A 19,267-nucleotide genomic window follows, 5' to 3' on the forward strand; every position below is an offset into this window, starting at 1 on the left:
TTCTTAGAACAAAAAAAGGTGAACTGATCCCAGTCCTCCAGACCGTAGCTGCGTTCGGGGGTTCCTCTCTGTGTGGCTCGACCTCGCCGGAGTGACTCGTGGAAGCGCGGGGTCCAGTCGCGGAGACGTCGCGTCCTGTGCTCCGCTCTCCAGACCGAAGCTCCGGGCGAACAGACAGGCGAAGCGGCGCGGCTCAACCCAGTTCTGTACGGCCGTGCAACCAACCAACCAACCAACCCCCCCCAAAAAAGAGTTCTCGAATGAATTTAAGACTGACAGTAAGTTGTTGTCGTTGTTTTCCAGCAACAGTTATTTTGTTCGTTTTAAGATTGCTTCTAGCATCACCTCTCCCTCTCCCTCTCTCTCTCTGTCTCGCTCCCCCCTGCCCCCAAAAAAAAGCTGAACCCCTCCAACCGCCACCAATAACCCCCCCTCCCCGCCACCCCCACCACCTCGGTTCTTCTCCAGCCTCTTCCTCCGCCGTGCAGAAGAGTGCGGCGCAGATCAGACAAAAAACCCCAACAAGATCACGGCCGTAATCTACTGGAGATTACCGTGCGGGAGCCCGACTGGAAGAGAGAGCAGGAAGGTGTGCGCCTGTTGGGCGGGGGTGGGAAATAAATTAATATAGAGAAACAAATAGATTTGTGGCTACACACACGCACACAAACTAGCTAGCGAAGAAAAGGACTGGCCCTGAGATCGGGAGCCGTGGGTCTCTGTAGGAGCAAAGGAGAGCTAGTGAATTATTAATAAAGGACCGCGGCTAGCAGTCTGTCGCGTCTGCCCGTGGCCGGAGCCGCAGCTCGGGGTTTAACAGCATTAAACTGACGGGCTCGGAGGACATCGGCAGCGGCGGGGATTAGACCTGGCCGGCTGCAGAGCCGCCGCCACCCGGGAGGCAGGACTCCGGGAGGGGGAGAGAGAGAGAGAGGGAGAGTGAGGTGGGAGAAAGTGAAGGAAGCCGGAAAAAAAACCCAGGGATTAGAAAACGAAGCAACAAAAAGGCAAAGATGCAACGCGAATGTGTGAACCGCTGCCTGTACAAATGTGCTTTTTTTAAAAAAAAATATTCACCGAAGGGCAGCCACGCACATTAGTGAAAACGGGCTCGAATAAGTCAGCGCAACGGTTTGCAGTGTAGAGCTTCCGCAGATCGCACGGTTGTCTTACACGGCTCAAACTTTCACGGGTGTCGTGAAATATGTAGCAGAGTGACGCCAACAGTAATAACTACAGAAAGCGAGAAGATGCTGCATACGGGATACGTTGGCCAGTTGAGAAAGTAATTGTATCTAATCAGTGCCTTCTTCTGTATCCGTCTGCAATTAGGAATTATTCATGTTTGCTCTGTGTGCCTTGTCGCTTATTGGATGTATACAGCAAAATTACTGGGAGAAACGAACACAAGAGAAGTCCTGTAATACTTAGTGTCTGTAATGTGAATTGCTTTGCAAAGGTGCGCTGCGAACTAAGCTTCGCGATTTTTTCCCCAAGGTGTTTTTGGCAAGCCTTAATGTGTTTTATACTATATATCAGCAAACGCCGCAGGCAGGCTTTTTAAAGAAATCTACGTGTTAAAGGCGTGTGGCTCAGCCAAGCGTAAGAGATTGTGCGCGTCTGTCTCTTCTCCATCATTTGAAATGTAATTGAATTGCATTTCAATTACTTATTATTAGATCATCGCACCATATACAAAAACACCAAGACCTTATTCATTGAAATATAAACGAAGTGTACGTATATGCGACGAAAATGAGAAATCAAAGCGTCCTGGTAAATTGAATCATTTCAGGTTTCTTGCAATCCGATGACTCGTGTCGTCACATAAAGCGCCTAAATATATTTCTTCGATCTTAAAATCTCCTCCGACTGAGAACTTCGCCGTAACGTATCTGTTTTTATTAATATAAAGGTCCGATCACCCACACTTACAAAGATGAGAACATCTCGAATTATTCTTCCTTTTCGCGTTTTTCCATATAACACTCCTCTCGGTTCACGCACCTGGACTAGACTAGATGGTTTTTTTACATTTTTCTTAAACTGTGGAATGTATCCGAGTCATTTAAAACACACAGCAAGACAAGGAACCTAAACAGACTAATACTAAAAACCCTTTGGTCTCAACTGCCCAGATTGCATAAAGGTGTGGATTTTGTTTCCGTGAACAAAGAAAATATTTCAGAGTCGGATGTGTTTTTTGTGAAGAGAAGGGAAAACGCTCACAGTACTGTTTATTTACAAATCAACACTGTATTAACCCAACACACCAGACATTTCTTAGTTGTTGCCGTTCATCTCCACAGACGTCTGCAATCGCCAAACAACTCGATATTCCAAAGAGGAGACTGTTGTTTACAGGCTCATAAATTAAACGACAGGGATACGGATCCTATGGTATTTTATACAGACGTGTTTCTTCACACTGCTTTACTGAATTCCGTGTGGTGTCACAATCGCAGGCCTATAAATAGGCCTAAGCCTACATCGATAATTCTAATATTTGACCAGTTTAAACCACACATTAAATAAGACACCCATAATGGTCTCTGATCTCCTAGAGGCAGTCTTCAGGATTCTGTTTCAGCTTATTGCGCTGCATCATATACCTCATTCAGCACCGTTATCAGTCGTCGAACTAGACTGTTCTTTGAATAGGGAATGATTTTATCTTCAATCGATTAGGAATGAGCTGCTACAACGTTTCATGTTTGAGTAATTTAACCATTTATTTATTTCTGGCATACGTCCCTAACTTTTTTTTTTACACATTTTATTTTTTCCTGAATACCCAATGTATGTTCTAATGTATAACTGTTAGGTTAAAATGTAAGATTAGGCTACTAAAGACAAAGGAATAGTGAAACTGTGATTCCTCCCCCACTCTATCCATGGCAGTCAGTCCTGTGTCCAGATCTGTCATATCCTGACGCTGTTTGTCTGACCATGCCTGCCACTGTCAAAGGGCTGCGCATGCGCAATGCACAGACGTGTCAAATGATGAATGTGACAAACGTTTCTTGAAAAAAAAATTAAACTGCCTGTGCAATAACCCTTTTTAATTTACATTACAATGCAATACACTGGTAAACTGCACTGGGCAAAATAACTGCAAATAATATGCACGTTTAATGTAGAAAATGTCGAGATATGACTCCTGTCGGATGCCAAAGGAAAGGATAAATGCTTAATATAATCGCCCCCATTTCTCGCGCAGAAAAAGGGAGATATAACAGTTTGTATGAAAAAAGTAAGCAAACAAGTGTCAATAACGCTGTTTGTCATCATTAAGGTAAACCACACGTCAGGTTTATTTTAAAAATTTGGCAGGTACATTTGAAACATCGCGGATTTTTAATAGATCTATTATTACTAATAATAACAGACCCCCTAAATTGAACATTCAACATTCAGTAACCGTGTAAATGGAAAGAAAAGCGTGTTTTCTCCCCCAGAAACCGAGTGACCTATTTACTCAGCGCCAGTGGAGAGGCTTAACAAAACGCAGCTGTTGACAAGTGGAAAGGAGTGGGGAGGACTGGAACAGGCAGAATCTAGATGGAAGGAAGGGCGTTTTGAAGCCGAAAACAGGAGTCGCTTCTTTACTCAAAGAGTGGTGGGGGCCTGGAACAAGCTAGCCAGCCCTCTCGTTGAAGCCGAACCGTGTTTCCTCCTATAAACGAAAGATCCTCAGATCAATTAAGTACAATCTACCAAACGCGCAGGATGGCTTGTAACCTTTCACATGACTTGGGTATATTCGTTTGAAAAGACCTTTCTGAAATACTCGAACACAGCACGTCACAGATCTTCTATCTGTCTGGTTATTTTCATAATTAACCTTTCATTACCATCATGGGAAATATTTCTATGTGTCGCGGAACAGCGCAGGTCAAACTGGGAAGTGAAATAGTTTTTACAGCAGCACAAAGCCAGACACTCAATACGTTTCTGTTGTCCATCTATTCCGTACTTCAATACTGTACCTGTGAATGAAACGTTAGAAAGGTCTAATAATTCATCAAAATAGGACGTTTTTAAGTGGCAAAATGTAATGGGTTTTTAATCCACTGTACACCCGAGCACCGAATCCGAGTCAAAGGCCTACAAACCCTCTTCAGGCTTGGAAGCATTCATATTTGACAAGTATTTTCGCAAATTTAGATTTGTTTGAGCGGCAAGGCAACGTGAAGTATTTTAAATCAAACACTCCATGTTTTTATTAATTGTTATCGCACACTGCTGTACTGTAATTACAAGCTTTCAGTTTGACACTGTCATCCCTAACCAAATTATTTCTATAAAAATATTGCCTTTATTTCTCGGATTAGGTCGATTTTTTTCGATAAAGGTCATGTACAATTAGGTCAAATAAAGGAAAGCAAAAATGACGAATTAGCTAAATAACTGACGAAATCTACAACAAAATATTACTCGGAAGTCAAATGTATAACAATGTCTCGGTGTTTTAGATAGAAAAGCCAAGCTAATTTGACAAGGGCTCTAAAACAACGTTGTTGTTTTTTCGTTTGCACAACCCCGCACTAACAATTACGGAAAATAAAATATATAAAAACAAATCTGAATATCTTACATTGATTTTATACTGTAGCTACAGGTCATTTAATCTAAATATTCGAAACAAAACATTTCAGGTTTAGAATAGGTTATCTATTTGGGCATAAAATCCATTCATATTATGTTCCTATATCGAATTGAATTTTTTATTCAAGCTAAACATAAATAATGCTTGATGATTATTACGATTTTCAGTTAGAACTGATTTTATAAAAATATCACCATAATTAAAAATCTATTTTGGGTCGTGAGTTCGATGAATGTAGTATATTTATTAGTAAAAATTCAAATTCACTTTGAAAAGTTTTTGAACATACGGGGTGAATGTTAGGTCAATTTTAATTTAATAGCACTTTTAAGACATACTCTGAATACTAAAGAATTTACTAAAGACAATTTACTGTTTAAAGAGACTAATTTACTTGGTCATAGTTTAGTCCTGTTTAATAAGAGTGTGTTAAAAATACATCAGGCTATTTAATTTGTTGGAATGTTATCAGATGCACAAGATTCTCCACTGAGTTACTGCACGGTGAATTATTTAATTTGTGGGTATATGTCCGCTGGTTTTGTTCTTAGGAAAACACAAATAGGAAAGTAACCCTAACAACATCGTCAGTAAATGCTGCTGTTGTAGAAAAATGTTGAATATGACCTAAAACTAAATTTAAAAAAGTCCAAATCAGTCACATTTTCCACAAAACACTGTATGCAGATAGTTTTCTTTATTTGTGGCTTAACCCGATCGTACACTCCTCTAAAAGGGACTAAGATCCGTGTGTTCTTTGGGCACGGCGGATATTTCCGTAGTGCTTTTGTTAGACGTCAATCAAAGGCGAACCGTAAGTGTACAGAAGCACATACTGTAAATGAGTGGTTATCCAAGTTTACTTCTATCTCAAGCGTTACGTAAAGAGCGCTGTCCTGGATAAAACCTACATTCCATTAAGTCACTGATAAGAGACAAGTCAGAGGCGGACTTTTAAATGCGTTTCTTAGGTGCAGCGAAGCCCACGCACCTGTCCGATGTTTTGCATGACATACAACATCTTTAGTGAAAACGAGAAGAAACTAACGTTTGTTTTCACAGTCAGAATGAAGTACTTTTCTACGTCCCACGGTTGTGTAGGTCTCTATTGCAAAATAGGAAACAGACTCATCGGAGGAAAACTCGCGTTTAACTCTTTAACTCTCGCCCGTGAAACAGTGGAGTAGGTGTCACGAATCGTTAGCTTCGTCGAGACAAACGCCAAGAGGAAACAAAGTTTTGATGCGGGACTTGTGTAAAGTCACTCCACATCGATTCCACACCTGAGCGCGCAATATGCGGTTTGCTTTATGACCACGCTCACTCGAGTCACCCAAGGCGCAAGGTGTGTGGCTGCGGACTAAGTGCTGTCATTTGCTCTTGTAAGAATGGTTATTACCTAAATCGGGACCGAGGAGGAAAAAAACCAGTTCTTAATAATATGCCATTTGGATGGACTCCGAGTATCAGAATGATAAGGTGACGAAATAATAATAATAATAATAATAATAATAATAATAATAATAATAATATACACAGGATTCAGAAACCAAAACGTCGATTCGGGATAATTATGTCCTTTCTCCTTGTAATGAGTTAATGAAAAGACTTGCTTATATTTCGTTTAGAAAATTAATAATAGTAGCATTAAACATCTTTACTGTTTTTTTTTATGAGACGATTAGGAGAGTGACGCTTATGACGATAAACTACTCACCACCCTCTAATAGGGAACTGCTAGTAGTCACCTGTGTCTCTGGTCTAAATGTTCAGCCGAAATCCGTTATTTTCTACATTAGGTAGTAATGTGTGTCACATCACAGCTTCAGAAATGTCCCAGCTCAGCTTAATTAAAAAGGGCTATGAAAAAGCGTTTTAAAAGTCACAAATGCCTTTTTTCTCACTTTAGGTACATCGTTTAGAATTCGAATTTTTACCCCTTGTTTTTCGTTGCTAAGAGACTTCAGTTCAGTCGGTTTCTCTTTGAGAGAGAGGGGTTATATCTGGAAATAGCACAGGTGGCGAATAACTTGGTCAAAGCCGGGTAAAGCTTTGCTGTTAAAGATGAAGAATTCTCTCGGTAGAAGGTGCAGCTTTTTTGACATGTCTTTTAATTTGTTTAAAAACAATAAACACAGGAATATGAAGTACTGATCAAACCAAGCTTTTTGAAATCATTAAATCAAATAGCTTCCAGACGAATCTCCGATACCACACAACAAAAACTAAAACCACTAAAACGCGAATTCCTCGGCTGTTCTTTTTCTTAACACACATTATTTTCGACCAAAATGCTGAAATAACAACAACAATAATAATATTTTTTCCAACACGCATGCAAATCAAAACAGGTTTACATTTTCATCGAGTATCAGACCATGATAATACCATTTCACTTTTCCCTGAAGATTAGAAATTCTTAACGATCTGTAAGATATTGGCTAACCTTTCACCTTTTCACCAAGGTTACAAAAACGTTACAAAAAAACTGCCGCTAAAACAGTCCTAAAATCTAGCTAGATTTATGCTTCTGTTTACCGTATTAGGAGTTAAAGGAGTCTTGAATTAAGCAGGACACCTGCATTTACTTCAAGCAACACAGATCACAGGATTTATATACCCCGGAACAAAAATTAAAGCTGCAGAATTGATTAGTGCTTACTACTCATTTGCGATGCCCTGTGATGCCCCCCTACATACCAAGGGCTGTAAAACCAGGAACAACTAACTTATAAATCCTAATTGAAACAGCTCCTCCACCTGTGCCGCTGTACCCTAGTAAGCAATCATTACGTATTTGCCCGCCTGGACGATATAACAACAGATTGAGTACATTTATTTCAGATTTAAACATACAGTTCACATTGGAATATGTTATAATAGGTGAAAAATAAACCAGTACACGTTAAGAAATATTTTAAAGGTCATTCCATTTCCTCTAAAAACGAGCCTCTAAAATAACACACACATGCTCTTAAGCCAAGACATCCGGACACAGTCCCAGGGATAGGTGAAACACTCGTATAATTTGAAACAGATTTCAGGCAGTAGCCCGACAACTGTAGGAAATGAACGCTTTCAGTCCCTTCGATCTTCGATTTTGATTGATTTTATTTAGTGGCAGGACACCTTGTCTTTGTGCTGTTAGGGCTAAATGAAACCTTTGCTCACCTCGTTGTAAATCTTTTGGTATCAAATGTTTACTATTCCAAGATTGTTTATCTGAAACGTAGCTACTTTCGTTTTTGCGGATTGTGTGAAAACTAAAACGGATAATTGTGACCTGATAAGTTTAAAAGCCGTCTTGGTCGGTTGAATAAACAGTAGGCCTACATTCAGCTCAGGAGAGTGACTCAACTTATTACGCGGCGTCAAGCAAAATACCGTGATATGTAACCGGTAACTACCCTCTGCTTGTCAAGTTTTTAAAAAAGCCTGGTAAGAGATTTATTGTAAGTAAGAAGAGACAACAGACTGCGATCAAAACCGCGCTCCTCGCATAGTTTAAGCACTGGCAGGAAACGAACCTTTTAAAGCCAAATTTCATTGGGAAGAGTGGACAACTGCCGTTAAACTGAGGCTGGTCACAATCCGCTGTACCTGTAAGCGCGTTCATAGTGGTTTCCAAATAAATTACGGTAAATTAAGATTTATGATTTTGGCTTGTAAGGATTTCTAAACAGGTGCAGCTATTCTCTAATCAGTTGGGTTTCCAAGATGAGATTAAAAAAAAAACATTAAACAAAGTTTAAAGAGACAAGTCCGTTGATTGCGTCACACTACAGGCGTGTGGCCCCTGATTTAAGATGCTGAGTTTAACACAAGTTAGCCATTACCTGCTGCGTTTGGTAAATGAATGAAATACTAATTGAAGACAAAATGCATTATGCAGCAGCATATTTGATTACAGATGCTGTTTGGGATTTAAGTTTGGGATTTTACCTAGCATAAATTAATTTAACAGTTTTTGTTTCCGTTTTCAGTCTTCAGAAAAATAAATAATGCTAACAGAATCTGTGAGAAAAGCTTTGTGAATACGAGCCATCATTTCGACGTTGTTTTGCCTAAAAAAAACAACTCACTGATTTAGTAACTATCTGGTAACAAGACGTTTAATTTTAAAAGGAGGAGAATCAGGATGCTGATAATTGTAATAATTACAGCAGCATTAAAGACAATTTAGTTTAACGAATAATACTGTTGTTAAAGTAATACCCGGGGCCTAATTGTGGGGAAAATGCTATTTAATTTTAATTAGGCTATAAAAAGTATAGAATAATCTCAGCGTACTGTACAGGCTATCATTACTGTTACCGAAAAGTAAAATGTTTGTTGATTTAATGAAATATCACAGTTAGTGTCAGTCATATTAAGCAGCTATGAACCTCATTATTAACATAAACATTGATTTTTAAACCTCGGTAAACCTCTTATGTTTTATTATTGATTGTAAAAAAAGATGTTACAAATAGAATACTTTACGTCTAAGTTTACATTTTCGCTCTATACATGGAAAATCAGAAGAGTTCAAATGTTTTGCAAAAAAGATCTGATATATTTATATAATGTGTTTTATACTCCAATACAATAATTAGAAACATGTTTGTTTCATCTTTAAAATAATAATTCTTAGGTCCTCAGTTCAATTAATGTCGCGTTTATAAACCGCCGAACAATTATGGTAAGATCCGGAAAACCAAAAACAGAAAAAGAAAGGAGAGTTTTCAATAACGTTTACCCAACATAAGTATAAAATCACTGTTATAAAAAAAGTACGAAAATATTGAATATTGAATTCTAAAAATTCTGTAATTTGTATTCAAAACATTTTAATAGAAGCAAAGTATTCGAAATAGTCTGTAAACGCACAGGATAGCCCCTAGAAAATCTTAAGCATTTATTAATGCATTTTCTCTATTTCCTGAATAAAAGCAGATAAACATATATTGCAAATATTGTATATATACTCTATACATTCAGTGCACTATAGTGATCTGTATATTATACCACTAAAATGAATGACATGGAACCTGTACAAAATAGGCTTAAATATGGTTTGAGCTATTTAAGGACTAAAACATAATTTAAAGAGTTAAAAGTACGTGGCGTTTTCTTAAAACCTTTGACGAAATGCTTTCACTTTTGTATCGCCTGTCAATCAAACACGCTCAACAGTTTAACTGTCTTGACATGCTAACTGGTCGAGTTTGCGTTGTTGGGGAACAAATACGTGATTTTGTGTATTTAGCGAATGCGAATATTGAAAAGCCACAGCGCAGGTCTTTTTCCGTCAGCCGGAGGAGGGTCACCACGTCTGAACAGAGCAGCAGAATGTTGCTCTTGAGACCGCAGCGCGTTCGTTACAAACCGCCACACAGCACAAAGTGGGCTATTGTTATGGGCGACTACGGCGGGTATTAAGCCGGCGTGTTAAATATCAAAGTTCCCGATTAGTTTTTTTTAAGCAACTGAGTTTCAAGGGGAACTGGGGGGGCCGGGAACGCTGACGTTTTCGTGCTGAACCTGAATTGATCAAATCAGGGGGACAGCGAGGGTCACTTTTAGCGCTTGGAAAGCGAAAGGAGCGCGGCGGGGGTGTACAGGCAAGGCGCTGGCGTTCAAGAGCGCTTACACGGCCATAAAACCGAGGCGGGAAAAATGTCGACTCAGCATATAACACCCCTGTAAAAACAGCTCATAAAAGAAATGAAAAGCAAAGCGCGCGCCGGTGCATGTGCAGTAGATCTGGCCTTCACCAGAGGCTGCCGGGCGCTGGAGGCAAGAGTCGTTGGGGTCCAGGAATGACCAGCAGCAGAAATCCTTGCTGCATCATTAGGCTCCTCTGCTAAAGATCAAGTCCCTGTTCAAATGCAGCTTCCCTCGGGGGCACGGGGCTTGGGGGTCTTCGGGAACAAAAACAACCACAAAAAAGGCGCGCCTTGATTTTTGGAAAAGATCAGGCGAGGGATTTCTCCGGCTGGCGAAGCAGCTCTTTGCGGGAGGCGAGCCAGCCAGCGCCTCCACAGAGGAGAGACGGGTCCGAAAGTTGCTCCGAGTCACGCGTCGCGTCCGCACACAGAGAGGGCAGTTTCATTTCACTCAACACCCTCCAGGCAACGAATTAGCGCAACTCAGTCAAATACAGTGGCCTTTTTTCTACCTTCTTTAAATCCTTCTTTCCAAAAGGGGTTTCTTGAAATTCTTTTCGCACACAACATTAAGATCACAACACAGCGGTCTATGTATTCTAACATTTTTTTCATTCCCTGTTTTACAGAGGCTTTCTATTACTCGCAATCCAAGGGAAGATATGTGCATCCAGTATATTTTATATTAGAGAGGAACTAGTTTCAGAGCAAGGTTGGGCAAAATTAACTATCGAGAAGTCTTCTGCTTTTCTCTTTAGCCCGGCACAGCACAAGATCCAAACGGGTTGGCGGAAAGTACAGAGATGTGCAGCCACCTTCACCGATGGCGTTCGTTATCATGAACACAGGCGCCACGCTCCTTCCTCCAGCTCATTTTGGGGCGCAACGAATCGGACTGTGTCTTGAAAGGCGCCAGTGTAGCTCGGGAAGCTGCGCTCCGGCGCTGCCGCCCCGAGGGTCCGCGTGGCGAGCTCTTCGTCTGCGGGCCTGCGCCCCGGGGCAGCTCGCGCGGGAGGCGGGAGACAGTCACCTGTTGTCGCGTTTTGTTCTGATGTGTGGCCACCGCGTTCGTTTTCTTCTTTGCTGTCGTTTTGGGGAAGTCTGACTTACACAAACGAGGGATTGGCACCTGGAAAATTCCGATATTTCATTTATGGAAAACATTTTAGAACAAGGAGTTTTGTTTAATTAATACCGAGAGGATCATAACACCAGTGCAACAAAATATCATACATCAAACAACAAAAAACAGCAAACACCTCTGTAGTGACTCCTTCCGGTGAGCTACCGAAACAATTTTCAAAATACAGAACATTATGAAATAATCTTCCTGCCCAAAACATAGCTGTTCATCGCGGAGACGATATGGCGTCATATCACGTCCGCTGGCGTCAGTGGATGAGCAGAGAATTCAAATTTAAGGCCGATATATGAGGGAAGTTTTGACCTTGGTGGCAAGTCAAACTTTTCTATACAAGTTTTCCCACAGCATGTGGAAAAGAGTCATACGAGATTAAGAGCGAAGGAGCATGTCGCCATTGAGCACTGTGTAGGGAACTCGAGATCCCATTGTAAAAACCCTTTCATGGTCCTATCATGTCCTTCTCGTACGACGTGCTTTTAGAGGGCGTCCAGCGATTTTGTGCCGGTTTGTGAAACTGCCCGGTGCTCCCCGCCCTTTCACACTCGTTCCTTTTGCATTTGTTCTGTTTTTTGTTTTGTTACATCGACAAGCACAGCCGTATAAAATAAGAAACAGCAAAGGAAACCTGACAGACTCAATAGGCCCACCGGGGCTGCTGGCTGGTTTCGCAACTTCCTAATCAATTTGCTTTTTGTTGGTGCCGGAATATTCTTTGATTCCCCTCCCTTTTCTTTTAGCTTAATTGATCTTGGAGTCAATGTTGTTACAGATACTTGTGTGTGAGCGTGCGCGCGCGCTCCCTTTGATGCGTTTTCAATACCTCCACGTGAGGTCCGCGTTCCCTTCACCCAAAAAGGCTGCTGACTTCAAAAAAATACTAAGCTTACTGGAAAGAACAATACAAACGCACTGATTCAGAACCACACGCGGGCAACTGTTCAGAAATGTGATGATTGTTAAATTTATTGTTTTCTAAATGGGACAGAAGAAAGAGACCCCTTCAATGCGCTGGACTGCGCCGCGCCAGTCCTGCTGTGTTATAAGGTAAAGCCAACCCCGCACTGCACAAAGAACTGCTTCAATTAAGCTGATAGGCAAACTGGGATTTTCAACACAGAGGCTGGTAGGAGAGATTTCGTTAAGGACTTCCTTTTTATTTTGCTTTTGCCGATGGTGATCCTGATTTGAGGTTGCCGACTACCAACTGGACATCAATCAAAAAAAGAGTTCACAATATTTAACTTTTACATTCAAAACCATATGTCCCCCCCAGCACTGCAGAGTTTATCCAAAGCCTCTGGCACAGCCATATGCAACAGCCACTCCCCTATCCTACACACATTCAGACAGAGGACTTGGAAGTCACCATGGAAGACTGTTTCCATAATTGCCCTGCAAGATGCACCGGGCAGGTCATTTACATGCCCTTACAGGAGAATTGGCAATAATTGACCATTGTCTCAATTGTTTCCCAAAGAATATGACAGCAGTCACATAAAAAAAACTACCTACACCTACAAGGCAAAACTAACTCCTTGTCAGTTTTATTAGTGTGTATTGGACCTGCTGTGATCTTGCACTGTGCATGCTAATAATATCTTAACAACGGTCATCCTGCTAGCACGTGGTCATTGGCATGTTATAGGTCAACACCTCCAGCCGGCATCGCTTGACTTTGCAATTTCAGAAACGTATGTGTAAGGCCCTGTAAGGGCAAGGTCTGTGTACCAGACTCTCAGTTTTTTCTTGTAGACCTTTCCAATAATAATAATAATTCATTATACTTATATAGTGCTTTTCTAGACACTCCTCTCAATGGGCTTTACAGGTAATGGGGACTCCCCTCCACCACCACCACCACTGTGCAGCCCCACCTGGACGATGCGACAGCAGCCATAGTGTGCCAGTACACCCACCACACATCAGCTATCAGTGGGGAGGAGAACAGAGTGATGAAGCCAGTTCAAGGTCAGGACCTTTGTTTTACATCTCATCCGAAGGACGGAGCCTGTTTACAGTATAGTGTCCCCATTACTATACTGGGGCATTAGGACCCACATGGACTGCAGGGTGAGCGCCCCCTGCTGGCCCCACTAACACCTCTTACAGCAGCAGCCTTAGTTTTTCCCAGGAGGTCTCCCATCCAGGGGCTGACCAGGCTCACACCTGCTGAGCTTCAGTGGGCTGCCAGCTCTGAGTTGCAGAGCCAAGCATGTTAGAAGGGACAGGCAGGAAGGAGGTCCAGACCCTGGTGGGTGCCCAAGTCTCTCTCACTACCCTGGCTTTGATTCCTGGGAATGGCAGTCTCCTACTGTTGCCACCCTTCTGCATGGGTGCGTCACTGTACGACGCCATGCCACATTACAAAAGAGAAACAGGCAGCATGATTTTGAGGTGTTTTAGACCAGACTACAACAAGAGCAACACCAGAGCAAGTGCACACATAAACAGGGCCTGTTACAGTCATTCAGAAAATGGACCTTTCCTCACGGCTGTGGCGACTGTGGCCTCTTTTTAATAAGAGCTCCTTGCAAACAGATGGGGACAGGAGAGTGCACCTCCATGCACTCTGCAAAAAAACCCACACTGTGCTGTCTCACTGCTAACAAGCTGCCCCTGCTTAAATCATCCAGCCATTCCAGCCAGTTGCAACTGCATTCTAGAGCAGTGCACCTCAAAAAACAGCTGCAGAGGCGTGTTGTAAATCAAAGCCTTATCTAGCGGCAACATGGATTTCATATTTTCTCAATAATGCAGCTGCCGTTGGCAAGTCAACCAGCCCTAGACTACACAACACAACGTTGTAAAATAATAGCACTCCATTTCTGTCAGTTTTGCATAGTGTCACGAGTACGGCAGCCCAGTTTTGCAGCCTATGACCATTTCATTCCCTTACAACACAATCTGTCTGGCTTGTGTTTGTTTTATCCGGCGCCTTACCATTCAGCGAGTCACTCAGCTGTTTTAGCCTGCAGTTGGAAAGCCCTGCCCAGGAGATCTGAGCCTGGATGCAGGTACAATAAGTATAACATAAGCAGCAAACTGGCAGAGCAACACCAGCGATACTGAAAGCAAATTAACCCCAGACAAGGAGCAGACATGTATTTTTTTAACCTTTGGCTTGGTGCAATAATAAATTGATTCATAGCGTGCGCTAGTTTTGCTGGCGTGTGTGTGGCGCTGTCAGCACACTCTCGAGCAGAAGAGCCGGGTGTGATGGGGGAGTGAGGGGAGGTGTGTGTGTTGGGGGGGGCGATGGTGCAGGAAAGCAGCTCACACTCTGCTCTCCCTCAGGAGGAAAGGGAGGGGGGTAATAATCTGTTTTTTTGGCTCCCCATGAAAGGAAGGGAGCTGAGCAAGGGGCCTGAGGATGAGGCAGGCTGGAGGCTCCTCTTTGTCACCCGCTGTCCTTTCTCTCCCTCTTCCTCTCCCGCTCGCCCTTTCCTTCTCTTCTATCTGCCTTCCTGCAGCTCCTCTTCTCCCCCCCCTCCCCTCCATTTCTCCACACCTCTGGTTTTCTCTCTCCCTCTCCCGCTCACCTGTTTGTTTTCCTTCCCTTTAAAAGAACAAAACCCAAGGGGCAAGGGAGCAGATGCCAAAACAGCAGCACTCTGTGCAGTAGCAGGGCCTGATGCAGACGGTCACGGGCAGAGAAATCCAGTGGGAAAATTACAATTCAACCACTGGGTAGTCAAGGAGGGACTGGTCATTTCGTTTAAAATATTAACAAAGCTGCTCTTACCAGGTCCAGCAGAAAATAAATGCCTTTCAGATCACCCACACTCGTGATTGTGAAGGTTCCTATTTTGAGGACTGCATTACGACCAGCACTGGTCTTGGACCCCTTATGTAGAGCTTGATATCCTAATAATCTTTTCACTTCTTGCGGGTACCCTGGAGACAAAGTACAGAGAGGAATAGCCCACAGACAACTCTCGAGAGCAGAGGGGAACTTCTTAGGTAACAACCTAAGGCATAACAGAAGAAATGCTGGTCAGAACAAGACAGAACTTCAGAGCCAAGGGAAAAAACCCTCCCCAATCATTAAAGAAGATCATTCTGAAGACTAAATTATTTTATTTCAAAGTTATGGCTAATACATTTTGCATGCAAAATAAAACGAGCCTTTTACTGCAGATTGGGATTTGGGGGGAGGGTGTTGGAGGTGGTCAGCTCGTGATGTTACGGGCCTTTGGACAAGAAAAGGGTCCTGACTGCAGGGCTGAGCGTGGCTGGGCTGCTGCAGAATGAGATCATCTCGGCGAAGTGGAGGCTGGTCAGTGCTGGCCTGGCACGCAGAGAGAGAGCTGCCGCATCCCACAGCCAGGCCCAGGTCTCCTCAGGGCTGAAGAGATAAGCATGGCTGAGCCCTGGGCCCAGGCAATCTGCTGTGCGAGGGGGCTCTTTTTTCCCCCTGTTGTTTTGTTTGACAACAAGCATTACTAATTTGTTGCTGTGGTGCTTTTAACCCTCTCTCTTTCTGCCTCCTACATTTCTGATGCTTAGGTTCGTTTTGCTTGCTTAAACAGTAGCTTGCCTCCTCCATTTACAAGGAGAAGAAATTCAAATTCAGAATTAACACTCTCTGCAGCAGCTCACACTTTGCACAAATGACAGAAGATCAATAGGTGTTCCCCCGAGTTTTAGGACTATGGACACGTACAGTCCTGCCCTGAGCATTTCTGGACCAGGATGGGTGAATAGGAGAAGCACACCCACCCCACCTCATTCTTCCTACGTGGGTAAAGGAGTCATGGGCATGAGAAAAGAAACCACTGGTGAACACAAACTGAGAGGATGCAATGAAAGATGAATTCTAAATACCAAGATTTCCCCCATACATGAGCAAAAATGCTCCATTTATTCACTGATCTGGTGCACAGAATAGATATTATCCATCTGAACTTGGAACAGTATGTAGGACCAGGGTTGCCGGTGATGCTGCTGTGTTGCACTCAGCTCTGTTTTAGGCTTAGCGTTGCTTTACAACAGACAACACCTCTCTGTCGAGGCTGGTCTGGTTCATACAGCAGAGAGATATGCCCCTGCCACCACAACCCATCCTGTTTTCATCTAGAGAGATAAAAGGGCTCAGAAAAGGCTTCCCCATTTCTGTTAACAACCTGCGTTCAGTCTCTTCTCCCGCAGGTCGATGGCCAAGAGTTCTCCTCTAACCGAGGAAGAGCATGGAGCACAAGAAGGCCATGTCGTCTATAGGGGCTGGGGACATGCCTAGAGTATTCTCTGCCAACTGCTCCCTCTTCTCTGTTCTTTCAGTAAAAGGCCAGGTCCCATGTGTCCCAGGTGTTGCTTACAGCTCACCTGTGTTGTTAGCATCTCCCGCCATCACTGACCTCTCAACTGAAACCACAGGGGTGAGAGACTCCACATAACTCACAGGAGCGAAAGACAAATACGCCTGAAGTGGCAATCAACAAATTAACCTTCCGTCTCCCAAAACACGGCTTACTAATCACTGGTAACACATGGGCACCACTGTGTAACGGCACACCAGGTAATTAATTAGGTTCCCTTGCTGAGAGGTCTCAAACCTCAACCAAATAAAGGATTACACTTCATCTTGGAAAACTAAAGAGCACGAACCTGAAATCCATCCAACACCATCACCAATGTGGTTTTAACTTGTTGTAAGGTTACCATAATGAATAAAGCAAAACCATGTGTAGTAAATTGTACTGCGTTCTTTTATTAATGCAAAAGGAAAGCTCTGTTCCTGATAAGCAAAAGTTTGATCCTCAAGTTCGCAGTAATATCAGTAGAAAACATCACAAAATGGAAAAAAAGAAATTCTGAAAGGGATAAATGTTACATGATTGTTCTGTATGTAAAGGGAAACGGCACAGCATTCTGCCTTTGAGACCACAGGGTAATAAATCTGGAGCAGGGCGAGAATTTACTTTGCGAGTTCAGAAAGGGTTCAAAAGTCCCTGGCGCACTCATATGTTGGCAACTCCCCTTCATGAATAACATATCTTAACAAGGGCTGCTGTGGGCGCTGGGCAGCTGCTAATTTTCATCCCAGTATCACACAGTGTCCCGGAGCTCCTTGACCAAACTCGTGGGAAATCAAACTGTGATAATGCTGTCCTTTAAACAGTAGGCAGGATGAAAAAAAACAACAACCATTTCAGAAATCAATAGAAAACACCTACAATCACGAGGTTCTCTCAAAATTCGGGATGCAATTTTCGTTATACCTCATGTCATATCCTTCATCTCTCGTTCGGTCACATGCCTGTCCCCACACTTTCTCGGGCTGTTCATCTCTAAACTCTTCCACTTCCTTACCATTTCACTCCCCTCCCCGAGCACATTTATCCCTTCTCTTCCTCTCCATCGCCCCGTCTCAATGCCTCAGCCTCTGCCTCTTTGCTTCTGACATCCTGCCCATCCCACCTCTCTCTCTCTCCGTCAACTCTTTGTTCCTCGATGCACCCATCTCTCTCTGCCTGCTTCATTCTCCCTCTCTCGCACTCTTTCTCTGTCCTTCCTCTCCAGGCAGGACGACAGGAAGAGTGGCAGGCCTGTGGAAGTGGGCCACCGGGCTGCTGTTCCCAGTGCCTCTCTGCCCCCCCCCCGCCCGCCCGCCCGTACATGTGTTCAAAGGCTAAGGCTGGCCATGGCAGTGCCAGGCTCCTACGCGACGGCGGCATCATGAATATTCATGCCCGCTCCCACTCAACAGCAACACTTGGTAGAGCACATGGCCCGCCAGCTGTTCAGGCAGAGACGGGCATCTGTGCGCAGGGCGAGGCAGGCAGGCGGGCAACCACAACACCTGTGGATTAACTCCTCCCGAGCCAGCCTGCGCTGGGTGCGCTCACAGAAAACAACGTACCCGTGTCTGGCTGGGGAAGCACTGCGCTCTCCTGCACCAGAACACAAAGGCAGGGTTTAGTGCAGCAAGGCTGTCACTGCAGAGAGTTTGCCATCACTTACTGCAGCAAATCAGCAATCATTTTATAACACACAGGCCAGTGTGACTGCAGGCCCCAGCTGAGCTCAGAGCTCAGTCCTACAGGTCTGAGTCTCACTCCAGTGTTGTCACAAGACCCTCTGTTCACACACACTGCCCTGCGTGGGGGGGGGTCCAAAGGGGGGTGGAGCAGGCTTTGTATATCTGAATAGAGCGATTGTCTCTTCCCACGAGAGGGGCGGGCTAAGGGACTGTACAAAACTGCTGTATTTCACAGCGTGCTGGGAGGATACACGCTGACCTAGGGAAGGTCAGGCATCACAGGATTCAGCTCTTCATGCACCCCTACACTCATACACACACTCGAGTGGAAAACAGGGATGCGGGAATTTACCAAAAAAAAGCGTTTCGGCTTCTATCTTCCGCATGATGGGGAGAGAGGGGGAGAAATCAGATGTGCTTTTACCAGATATTAATTTTTTTTTTAAACTTGCTGCAGGTTTTGTGGGTTGACGTTTTTGTCAGTTTGGATACCTCAGTACTGAAAGGTCTCCCCCAAATAGTGGTGGCAGACCTACCAGAGAAGGAGGAAAAATCAGCCAAGATCAGCTGTCCCCCCCATTGCCCCTGAGTTACTTTCACTCTAGTCACGTTAGGAGCGGACCTTCCAAGCTAAGCCACCAATTCTTTTTATAATATATAGTACCAAAAAGTAAACAAAAATAATTAAAAGAAGAAAACTAATATTTTTGATAATGGGAAAATATCGCTCCCCCTACAAACTGCAGTACTGAGACAACAAAACAAAGCAAATAACATGAAAGGCAAAAACAGGCTGCCAGTTTTTAATACAAAGCCAGCAGGCAACACCAGAAACCTGAATCCCATTTAATGCCCATTATCCATGCAAATTCCTCGGAAGAACCAGT

At 43.4% G+C, this 19,267-nt stretch overlaps 1 protein-coding gene and 1 long non-coding RNA gene across 12 annotated transcripts in view; one reads left to right on the top strand and one right to left on the bottom strand.

Moving 5' to 3' along the window:
* nfixb (nuclear factor I/Xb) overlaps positions 1-19,267 on the bottom strand; it is a 202,478-nt gene that overhangs the window by 175,471 nt on the left and 7,740 nt on the right. The window lies entirely within an intron of this gene.
* On the top strand, positions 191-17,092 carry LOC107077590 (uncharacterized). Of its 2 annotated transcripts, XR_011191125.1 has the most exons (4): positions 191-278; positions 400-589; positions 13,230-13,369; positions 14,967-17,092. It is a non-coding gene; the product is annotated as an uncharacterized lncRNA (long non-coding RNA). The 2 variants fall into 2 exon arrangements; XR_001478592.2 differs by lacking the exon at positions 400-589 and having other exon boundaries at positions 201-278.

This window comes from Lepisosteus oculatus, chromosome 11, assembly GCF_040954835.1.
Source record: "Lepisosteus oculatus isolate fLepOcu1 chromosome 11, fLepOcu1.hap2, whole genome shotgun sequence".
In the NCBI taxonomy this organism is placed as follows: domain Eukaryota; kingdom Metazoa; phylum Chordata; class Actinopteri; order Semionotiformes; family Lepisosteidae; genus Lepisosteus; species Lepisosteus oculatus.